The following is a 9,585-nucleotide window of genomic DNA, read 5'->3' as shown; positions in this document are numbered from 1 at the left end:
GTCAAAATAAGCACTTATCGATATAAGTACATGCTTATTGCTTAATATTTGAAATGGTGTGAGAGAACTCGACTGGTCTGCATAAATCTCGGACCTGAACCCAGCTGAACACCTTTGTTATGGATTACAGGCTCTGAGCAAAACACTCATCACCCAAACCCATCAATGATTTGTTCACAGGGTCACAGTCATTTCAGCACAGAAAAAGTCCTTTGCAAAACTGTTGCAACATAGATGGAAACAAAATTATTTGACATGGTCTGTAAGGTATAGCATTAATATTTGTTTTGATTGGAGAAACTGGAATAGATAAATATGTTCATTTATTTTTAATCTAAGGCTATATTCATGGCGAGAACTGTTTTTTGGCAAAGTCAGAAATGCAGGTTACGTGAATTGAAGATGTCAAATTGCCCTTCCCTCGGTTTGTGTGTGTGTATAGATCAAAGTGTCTGTTGTTTTTGGACTGTTTAAGGAAACCAAGTAACGCAGTGCCCAGAGTAATTCCATGCTGACTGAAGGAGAACATGTACACCCCAAACAGAGAGGCCTCCTGACCCAGCCAGGGCTTGAACAGGGGAACTTCTTGCTGTGAGGCAGCTGTGCTCTGTTTGGGGTGGCAACTGTGTCGGCCCAAACACCTTTATTAAAAGGGGCATCCCAACACTTAGTGTAGTTTTAACGTCAAGTAACATCTTAGAAGCCATGTCCTTATCGCATTTTCCAAGTGTTGATCTTAGATTTTAGGAGAAAATTCTGATAAATCATCCGGTAACTAAATTGGACACCATGCATCACTAGCCTGGTTGTATATTTAAGTATCATAGCTCCAGGCACCTCAGGGTACCTACCCAGTGGCCAGGATGATGTGCCTTTCCCGGCCAGGAGGGAGTAGGACAAATAGCCTGGGTCATTTTTCAGGTTGAGTCAATTGTGTTGTTTGAAATCAACTCATCGCTTGTTAAAACAGCAAGCCCTCCGGTAGAAAGCTTAAAGGGTAGGGGGATCGTCTAGGGGTTAACAAACTGAAGACGACCTCGGACACGGTTTCGACCTGACAAGACCAAAGGCGGAGGTGTCGCTGAGAGTCCCTGACGTCCTTTGCGGGTTTCTCGTTGACATTCCTTTCCTGCCAATATTGCCATACACAGCGGCGTTGTGGGTTAAAGCTCCGAGGGACGAGCCTAAAGAGGGGCTCGTCTGGGATTTGAACCCGGGACCTCTCGCACCCTAAGCGAGAATCATACCCCTAGACCAACGAGCCACTCAAAGCGTGCCACCCCGCCCCCCTGGCAAACATTTTCCCACCACATAGCAGCCAGCTTCCAACAAGCCAAAGCATTCACAAGACAGAGGTAGGGGAATTAGCTCAAATGGTAGAGCGCTCGCTTAGCATGCGAGAGGTAGCGGGATCGATGCCCGCATTCTCCACGTGATTGTGGTTTGTTGTTAATTGCTCTGATGTCACAGACCGGAAGCGTGAAGCTTCACGTTGGGTCCACACATGAACGTCTCCGATACGGATGTTATTTCACAAAGCAACATGGAGCAGGAGCTTAACACTCCAAGAGCATTTTGTTGCCATTTAAAATTGGAATCATTTTCTTTCAATGTTCATTTGTCTTCGTGTCATTTCTGGTAAGTCTTTTTAATGCATTTCATTCACCTTTATTAAAAGGGGCATCCCAACACTTAGTGTAGTTTTAACGTCAAGTAACATCTTAGAAGCCATGTCCTTATCGCATTTTCCAAGTGTTGATCTTAGATTTTAGGAGAAAATTCTGATAAATCATCCGGTAACTAAATTGGACACCATGCATCACTAGCCTGGTTGTATATTTAAGTATCATAGCTCCAGGCACCTCAGGGTACCTACCCAGTGGCCAGGATGATGTGCCTTTCCCGGCCAGGAGGGAGTTGGACAAATAGCCTGGGTCATTTTTCAGGTTGAGTCAATTGTGTTGTTTGAAATCAACTCATCGCTTGTTAAAACAGCAAGCCCTCCGGTAGAAAGCTTAAAGGGTAGGGGGATCGTCTAGGGGTTAACAAACTGAAGACGACCTCGGACACGGTTTCGACCTGACAAGACCAAAGGCGGAGGTGTCGCTGAGAGTCCCTGACGTCCTTTGCGGGTTTCTCGTTGACATTCCTTTCCTGCCAATATTGCCATACACAGCGGCGTTGTGGGTTAAAGCTCCGAGGGACGAGTCTAAAGAGGGGCTCGTCCGGGATTTGAACCCGGGACCTCTCGCACCCTAAGCAAGAATCATACCCCTAGACCAACGAGCCACTCAAAGCGTGCCACCCCGCCCCCCTGGCAAACATTTTCCCACCACATAGCAGCCAGCTTCCAACAAGCCAAAGCATTCCCAAGACAGAGGTAGGGGAATTAGCTCAAATGGTAGAGCGCTCGCTTAGCATGCGAGAGGTAGCGGGATCGATGCCCGCATTCTCCACGTGATTGTGGTTTGTTGTTAATTGCTCTGATGTCACAGACCGGAAGCGTGAAGCTTCACGTTGGGTCCACACATGAACGTCTCCGATACGGATGTTATTTCACAAAGCAACATGGAGCAGGAGCTCAACACTCCAAGAGCATTTTGTTGCCATTTAAAATTGGAATCATTTTCTTTCAATGTTCATTTGTCTTCGTGTCATTTCTGGTAAGTCTTTTTAATGCATTTCATTGTCAGATTGTACACAAGAGCTGTGTGTTTCCTTTGGCCTGTACACATGAGCTGTGTGTTTCCTTTGTCCTAAACGTCAATGCATTTTTCATTTATTCTATGTTTTCGTACATGTTTAATTTGCTTCATTGTAATGTCCTTGTGTTTGCTGAAATTTTGCGACTTGTGAGTTGTTGGCCCACCGCCAGGGTGATCAGAAAAAGTGCTCAATGTTGCTTGAACTAACTCATTTTTGTCTAGAGCCTGAGTGCTCTGGTAAAAAGGCTTAAAGGGCAGGGGGGTTGTTTTGGGGTAACAAACGCTGTTCCCTTGGATACCCAAAAACTCTTACAGGTCCCACCGAGATTTGAACTCGGATCGCTGGATTCAGAGTCCAGAGTGCTAACCATTACACCATGGAACCACTCTTTGAATTAGCGTCTGACCCACTGGGTCACGGAGAAAAGGACACTCGGATAGGGAGCTTCAGTCATACAAACTCTCAAAAGGCTGCCACCAATGCCGAAACCCGGGATCGAACCAGGGACCTTTAGATCTTCAGTCTAACGCTCTCCCAACTGAGCTCTTTCGGCCACAAACATGCTCCCAGCAGGAATTTTCATCACAAATCACAGCAATATAGCAGTCGGCAAAAGGAGGCAAAGAGAAACCTTGGCCCGTACGGGGATCGAACCCGCGACCTTGGCGTTATTAGCACCACGCTCTAACCAACTGAGCTAACCGGCCACGGAACAGCCACGGACCAGCTCCGGTCTCTGCCAAGACTGACATGAATGTTCCACAGTGTAGCAGCATCAAGAAGCAAGGCTAAACAAGGGCTCGTCGGGGATTTGAACCCGGGACCTCTCGCACCCAAAGCGAGAATCATACCCCTAGACCAACGAGCCAAGCCGTGCTGTCTTTTTGCCGTGCCACTGGGAAACATGTGACCACAACACAGTCACCAGCTTCCTAAAGCAGTTCCTTGGGCTGGGCCTGTTTGGTCCTGCTCCTCTGTTTAGCCACAATGAGCCCTAGTGTTGGGCTGGTGTCAAAATAAGCACTTATCGATATAAGTACATGCTTATTGCTTAATATTTGAAATGGTGTGAGAGAACTCGACTGGTCTGCATAAATCTCGGACCTGAACCCAGCTGAACACCTTTGTTATGGATTACAGGCTCTGAGCAAAACACTCATCACCCAAACCCATCAATGATTTGTTCACAGGGTCACAGTCATTTCAGCACAGAAAAAGTCCTTTGCAAAACTGTTGCAACATAGATGGAAACAAAATTATTTGACATGGTCTGTAAGGTATAGCATTAATATTTGTTTTGATTGGAGAAACTGGAATAGATAAATATGTTCATTTATTTTTAATCTAAGGCTATATTCATGGCGAGAACTGGTTTTTGGCAAAGTCAGAAATGCAGGTTACGTGAATTGGAGATGTCAAATTGCCCTTCCCTCGGTTTGTGTGTGTGTATAGATCAAAGTGTCTGTTGTTTTTGGACTGTTTAAGGAAACCAAGTAACGCAGTGCCCAGAGTAATTCCATGCTGACTGAAGGAGAACATGTACACCCCAAACAGAGAGGCCTCCTGACCCAGCCAGGGCTTGAACAGGGGAACTTCTTGCTGTGAGGCAGCTGTGCTCTGTTTGGGGTGGCAACTGTGTCGGCCCAAACACCTTTATTAAAAGGGGCATCCCAACACTTAGTGTAGTTTTAACGTCAAGTAACATCTTAGAAGCCATGTCCTTATCGCATTTTCCAAGTGTTGATCTTAGATTTTAGGAGAAAATTCTGATAAATCATCCGGTAACTAAATTGGACACCATGCATCACTAGCCTGGTTGTATATTTAAGTATCATAGCTCCAGGCACCTCAGGGTACCTACCCAGTGGCCAGGATGATGTGCCTTTCCCGGCCAGGAGGGAGTAGGACAAATAGCCTGGGTCATTTTTCAGGTTGAGTCAATTGTGTTGTTTGAAATCAACTCATCGCTTGTTAAAACAGCAAGCCCTCCGGTAGAAAGCTTAAAGGGTAGGGGGATCGTCTAGGGGTTAACAAACTGAAGACGACCTCGGACACGGTTTCGACCTGACAAGACCAAAGGCGGAGGTGTCGCTGAGAGTCCCTGACGTCCTTTGCGGGTTTCTCGTTGACATTCCTTTCCTGCCAATATTGCCATACACAGCGGCGTTGTGGGTTAAAGCTCCGAGGGACGAGTCTAAAGAGGGGCTCGTCCGGGATTTGAACCCGGGACCTCTCGCACCCTAAGCGAGAATCATACCCCTAGACCAACGAGCCACTCAAAGCGTGCCACCCCGCCCCCCTGGCAAACATTTTCCCACCACATAGCAGCCAGCTTCCAACAAGCCAAAGCATTCACAAGACAGAGGTAGGGGAATTAGCTCAAATGGTAGAGCGCTCGCTTAGCATGCGAGAGGTAGCGGGATCGATGCCCGCATTCTCCACGTGATTGTGGTTTGTTGTTAATTGCTCTGATGTCACAGACCGGAAGCGTGAAGCTTCACGTTGGGTCCACACATGAACGTCTCCGATACGGATGTTATTTCACAAAGCAACATGGAGCAGGAGCTTAACACTCCAAGAGCATTTTGTTGCCATTTAAAATTGGAATCATTTTCTTTCAATGTTCATTTGTCTTCGTGTCATTTCTGGTAAGTCTTTTTAATGCATTTCATTGTCAGATTGTACACAAGAGCTGTGTGTTTCCTTTGGCCTGTACACATGAGCTGTGTGTTTCCTTTGTCCTAAACGTCAATGCATTTTTCATTTATTCTATGTTTTCGTACATGTTTAATTTGCTTCATTGTAATGTCCTTGTGTTTGCTGAAATTTTGCGACTTGTGAGTTGTTGGCCCACCGCCAGGGTGATCAGAAAAAGTGCTCAATGTTGCTTGAACTAACTCATTTTTGTCTAGAGCCTGAGTGCTCTGGTAAAAAGGCTTAAAGGGCAGGGGGGTTGTTTTGGGGTAACAAACGCTGTTCCCTTGGATACCCAAAAACTCTTACAGGTCCCACCGAGATTTGAACTCGGATCGCTGGATTCAGAGTCCAGAGTGCTAACCATTACACCATGGAACCACTCTTTGAATTAGCGTCTGACCCACTGGGTCACGGAGAAAAGGACACTCGGATAGGGAGCTTCAGTCATACAAACTCTCAAAAGGCTGCCATCAATGCCGAAACCCGGGATCGAACCAGGGACCTTTAGATCTTCAGTCTAACGCTCTCCCAACTGAGCTATTTCGGCCACAAAGATGCTCCCGGCAGGAATTTTCATCACAAATCACAGCAATATAGCAGTCGGCAAAAGGAGGCAAAGAGAAACCTTGGCCCGTACGGGGATCGAACCCGCGACCTTGGCGTTATTAGCACCACGCTCTAACCAACTGAGCTAACCGGCCACGGAACAGCCACGGACCAGCTCCGGTCTCTGCCAAGACTGACATGAATGTTCCACAGTGTAGCAGCATCAAGAAGCAAGGCTAAACAAGGGCTCGTCCGGGATTTGAACCCGGGACCTCTCGCACCCAAAGCGAGAATCATACCCCTAGACCAACGAGCCAAGCCGTGCTGTCTTTTTGCCGTGCCACTGGGAAACATGTGACCACAACACAGTCACCAGCTTCCTCAAGCAGTTCCTTGGGCTGGGCCTGTTTGGTCCTGCTCCTCTGTTTAGCCACAATGAGCCCTAGTGTTGGGCTGGTGTCAAAATAAGCACTTATCGATATAAGTACATGCTTATTGCTTAATATTTGAAATGGTGTGAGAGAACTCGACTGGTCTGCATAAATCTCGGACCTGAACCCAGCTGAACACCTTTGTTATGGATTACAGGCTCTGAGCAAAACACTCATCACCCAAACCCATCAATGATTTGTTCACAGGGTCACAGTCATTTCAGCACAGAAAAAGTCCTTTGCAAAACTGTTGCAACATAGATGGAAACAAAATTATTTGACATGGTCTGTAAGGTATAGCATTAATATTTGTTTTGATTGGAGAAACTGGAATAGATAAATATGTTCATTTATTTTTAATCTAAGGCTATATTCATGGCGAGAACTGGTTTTTGGCAAAGTCAGAAATGCAGGTTACGTGAATTGGAGATGTCAAATTGCCCTTCCCTCGGTTTGTGTGTGTGTATAGATCAAAGTGTCTGTTGTTTTTGGACTGTTTAAGGAAACCAAGTAACGCAGTGCCCAGAGTAATTCCATGCTGACTGAAGGAGAACATGTACACCCCAAACAGAGAGGCCTCCTGACCCAGCCAGGGCTTGAACAGGGGAACTTCTTGCTGTGAGGCAGCTGTGCTCTGTTTGGGGTGGCAACTGTGTCGGCCCAAACACCTTTATTAAAAGGGGCATCCCAACACTTAGTGTAGTTTTAACGTCAAGTAACATCTTAGAAGCCATGTCCTTATCGCATTTTCCAAGTGTTGATCTTAGATTTTAGGAGAAAATTCTGATAAATCATCCGGTAACTAAATTGGACACCATGCATCACTAGCCTGGTTGTATATTTAAGTATCATAGCTCCAGGCACCTCAGGGTACCTACCCAGTGGCCAGGATGATGTGCCTTTCCCGGCCAGGAGGGAGTAGGACAAATAGCCTGGGTCATTTTTCAGGTTGAGTCAATTGTGTTGTTTGAAATCAACTCATCGCTTGTTAAAACAGCAAGCCCTCCGGTAGAAAGCTTAAAGGGTAGGGGGATCGTCTAGGGGTTAACAAACTGAAGACGACCTCGGACACGGTTTCGACCTGACAAGACCAAAGGCGGAGGTGTCGCTGAGAGTCCCTGACGTCCTTTGCGGGTTTCTCGTTGACATTCCTTTCCTGCCAATATTGCCATACACAGCGGCGTTGTGGGTTAAAGCTCCGAGGGACGAGTCTAAAGAGGGGCTCGTCCGGGATTTGAACCCGGGACCTCTCGCACCCTAAGCGAGAATCATACCCCTAGACCAACGAGCCACTCAAAGCGTGCCACCCCGCCCCCCTGGCAAACATTTTCCCACCACATAGCAGCCAGCTTCCAACAAGCCAAAGCATTCACAAGACAGAGGTAGGGGAATTAGCTCAAATGGTAGAGCGCTCGCTTAGCATGCGAGAGGTAGCGGGATCGATGCCCGCATTCTCCACGTGATTGTGGTTTGTTGTTAATTGCTCTGATGTCACAGACCGGAAGCGTGAAGCTTCACGTTGGGTCCACACATGAACGTCTCCGATACGGATGTTATTTCACAAAGCAACATGGAGCAGGAGCTTAACACTCCAAGAGCATTTTGTTGCCATTTAAAATTGGAATCATTTTCTTTCAATGTTCATTTGTCTTCGTGTCATTTCTGGTAAGTCTTTTTAATGCATTTCATTGTCAGATTGTACACAAGAGCTGTGTGTTTCCTTTGGCCTGTACACATGAGCTGTGTGTTTCCTTTGTCCTAAACGTCAATGCATTTTTCATTTATTCTATGTTTTCGTACATGTTTAATTTGCTTCATTGTAATGTCCTTGTGTTTGCTGAAATTTTGCGACTTGTGAGTTGTTGGCCCACCGCCAGGGTGATCAGAAAAAGTGCTCAATGTTGCTTGAACTAACTCATTTTTGTCTAGAGCCTGAGTGCTCTGGTAAAAAGGCTTAAAGGGCAGGGGGGTTGTTTTGGGGTAACAAACGCTGTTCCCTTGGATACCCAAAAACTCTTACAGGTCCCACCGAGATTTGAACTCGGATCGCTGGATTCAGAGTCCAGAGTGCTAACCATTACACCATGGAACCACTCTTTGAATTAGCGTCTGACCCACTGGGTCACGGAGAAAAGGACACTCGGATAGGGAGCTTCAGTCATACAAACTCTCAAAAGGCTGCCATCAATGCCGAAACCCGGGATCGAACCAGAGACCTTTAGATCTTCAGTCTAACATCTTCCAACAAGCCAAAGCATTCACAAGACAGAGGTAGGGGAATTAGCTCAAATGGTAGAGCGCTCGCTTAGCATAGGAAGGGGCCCAATCTTTGCGCCCCCGCACGCAAGCGAAACAGACGCAAAAAGCGGTTACACGGCGCCAGATTTCGCCTGTAACAATATTCGTGATATTTTCCTGTGCGTTATGTCATGTTACAGTAGTTTTAGTTATATGTGAAACAAGTCACCCTCCGCGGGCTGGACTCGAACCCATGGTCTGCGTGACGAACTATCCAACAAATTCTTACAAAAAATGTACTGTAGTAAAACCATGGTTACCACAAATTAAACATGGTTTTGCTAATAGTAAACAATACACCAAAAAGCATGGTTACTACGCTATTACCACAAAAAAAACATGGTTAATTTAACTACGCTACTATTTAGTTATCTATATGGCATATCATTATATTGATTTATATTTATTACTTTGTGTATATTATTTTTTTTAAAGAACATTACCTGCTTATATAAAAAGGAATAAAAACCATACTACACTTTTACCACAAAAAATATCGTTGATTTAACTATGCCTCTATTATCTATGATCATTATATTGGTTGATATTAATAATTTTGTGTATATTATTATTTAAAAGAATATTAGTTGTTTATGTTTATATAAAAATTAATAAAAAGCATGGTTACTACACTTTTACCACAAAAAACATGGTTCATTTAACTGTGCCTCTATTAGTTATCTACTATGACATATCATTATATTGATTGATATTCATTATTTTGTGTTTTTTTTATAGAATATTACATGTTTATAAGGTAATGTAAGTAAGGTAAATTTATATGTTTTTTATGTTTATATAAAAATGTTTCTTTAAAGATGTGTTTTTGTGTGGGATATGATTTGATTGATATGATTTATCAGATTTATTTATCAGATCCACAGACACTTCAGATGTAAAATGTTTT

General features: G+C 44.8%; 15 non-coding genes across 15 annotated transcripts; 4 read left to right on the top strand and 11 right to left on the bottom strand.

Moving 5' to 3' along the window:
• The first annotated feature begins 1,358 nt into the window (after nt 1-1,358).
• trnaa-agc (transfer RNA alanine (anticodon AGC)) lies at nt 1,359-1,431 on the top strand. The gene has a single exon. It is a non-coding gene; the product is annotated as a tRNA-Ala (tRNA).
• Nucleotides 1,432-2,217: 786 nt separating this feature from the next.
• trnap-agg (transfer RNA proline (anticodon AGG)) lies at nt 2,218-2,289 on the bottom strand. Its single transcript has one exon. It is a non-coding gene; the product is annotated as a tRNA-Pro (tRNA).
• Nucleotides 2,290-2,383: 94 nt separating this feature from the next.
• Nucleotides 2,384-2,456, top strand: trnaa-agc (transfer RNA alanine (anticodon AGC)). The gene has a single exon. It is a non-coding gene; the product is annotated as a tRNA-Ala (tRNA).
• A 562-nt stretch (nt 2,457-3,018) lies between these two features.
• On the bottom strand, nt 3,019-3,090 carry trnaq-cug (transfer RNA glutamine (anticodon CUG)). The gene has a single exon. It is a non-coding gene; the product is annotated as a tRNA-Gln (tRNA).
• Nucleotides 3,091-3,339: 249 nt separating this feature from the next.
• On the bottom strand, nt 3,340-3,413 carry trnai-aau (transfer RNA isoleucine (anticodon AAU)). Its single transcript has one exon. It is a non-coding gene; the product is annotated as a tRNA-Ile (tRNA).
• An 89-nt stretch (nt 3,414-3,502) lies between these two features.
• Nucleotides 3,503-3,574, bottom strand: trnap-ugg (transfer RNA proline (anticodon UGG)). The gene has a single exon. It is a non-coding gene; the product is annotated as a tRNA-Pro (tRNA).
• Nucleotides 3,575-4,908: 1,334 nt separating this feature from the next.
• trnap-agg (transfer RNA proline (anticodon AGG)) lies at nt 4,909-4,980 on the bottom strand. The gene has a single exon. It is a non-coding gene; the product is annotated as a tRNA-Pro (tRNA).
• A 94-nt stretch (nt 4,981-5,074) lies between these two features.
• trnaa-agc (transfer RNA alanine (anticodon AGC)) lies at nt 5,075-5,147 on the top strand. Its single transcript has one exon. It is a non-coding gene; the product is annotated as a tRNA-Ala (tRNA).
• Nucleotides 5,148-5,709: 562 nt separating this feature from the next.
• Nucleotides 5,710-5,781, bottom strand: trnaq-cug (transfer RNA glutamine (anticodon CUG)). Its single transcript has one exon. It is a non-coding gene; the product is annotated as a tRNA-Gln (tRNA).
• A 96-nt stretch (nt 5,782-5,877) lies between these two features.
• On the bottom strand, nt 5,878-5,950 carry trnaf-gaa (transfer RNA phenylalanine (anticodon GAA)). Its single transcript has one exon. It is a non-coding gene; the product is annotated as a tRNA-Phe (tRNA).
• An 80-nt stretch (nt 5,951-6,030) lies between these two features.
• Nucleotides 6,031-6,104, bottom strand: trnai-aau (transfer RNA isoleucine (anticodon AAU)). The gene has a single exon. It is a non-coding gene; the product is annotated as a tRNA-Ile (tRNA).
• Nucleotides 6,105-6,193: 89 nt separating this feature from the next.
• On the bottom strand, nt 6,194-6,265 carry trnap-ugg (transfer RNA proline (anticodon UGG)). Its single transcript has one exon. It is a non-coding gene; the product is annotated as a tRNA-Pro (tRNA).
• Nucleotides 6,266-7,599: 1,334 nt separating this feature from the next.
• Nucleotides 7,600-7,671, bottom strand: trnap-agg (transfer RNA proline (anticodon AGG)). The gene has a single exon. It is a non-coding gene; the product is annotated as a tRNA-Pro (tRNA).
• A 94-nt stretch (nt 7,672-7,765) lies between these two features.
• On the top strand, nt 7,766-7,838 carry trnaa-agc (transfer RNA alanine (anticodon AGC)). Its single transcript has one exon. It is a non-coding gene; the product is annotated as a tRNA-Ala (tRNA).
• Nucleotides 7,839-8,400: 562 nt separating this feature from the next.
• On the bottom strand, nt 8,401-8,472 carry trnaq-cug (transfer RNA glutamine (anticodon CUG)). Its single transcript has one exon. It is a non-coding gene; the product is annotated as a tRNA-Gln (tRNA).
• Nucleotides 8,473-9,585: the final 1,113 nt, after the last annotated feature.

Source organism: Misgurnus anguillicaudatus, chromosome 20, assembly GCF_027580225.2.
Source record: "Misgurnus anguillicaudatus chromosome 20, ASM2758022v2, whole genome shotgun sequence".
In the NCBI taxonomy this organism is placed as follows: Eukaryota; Metazoa; Chordata; class Actinopteri; order Cypriniformes; family Cobitidae; genus Misgurnus; species Misgurnus anguillicaudatus.
This window is presented reverse-complemented; position numbering and strand designations above follow the sequence as displayed.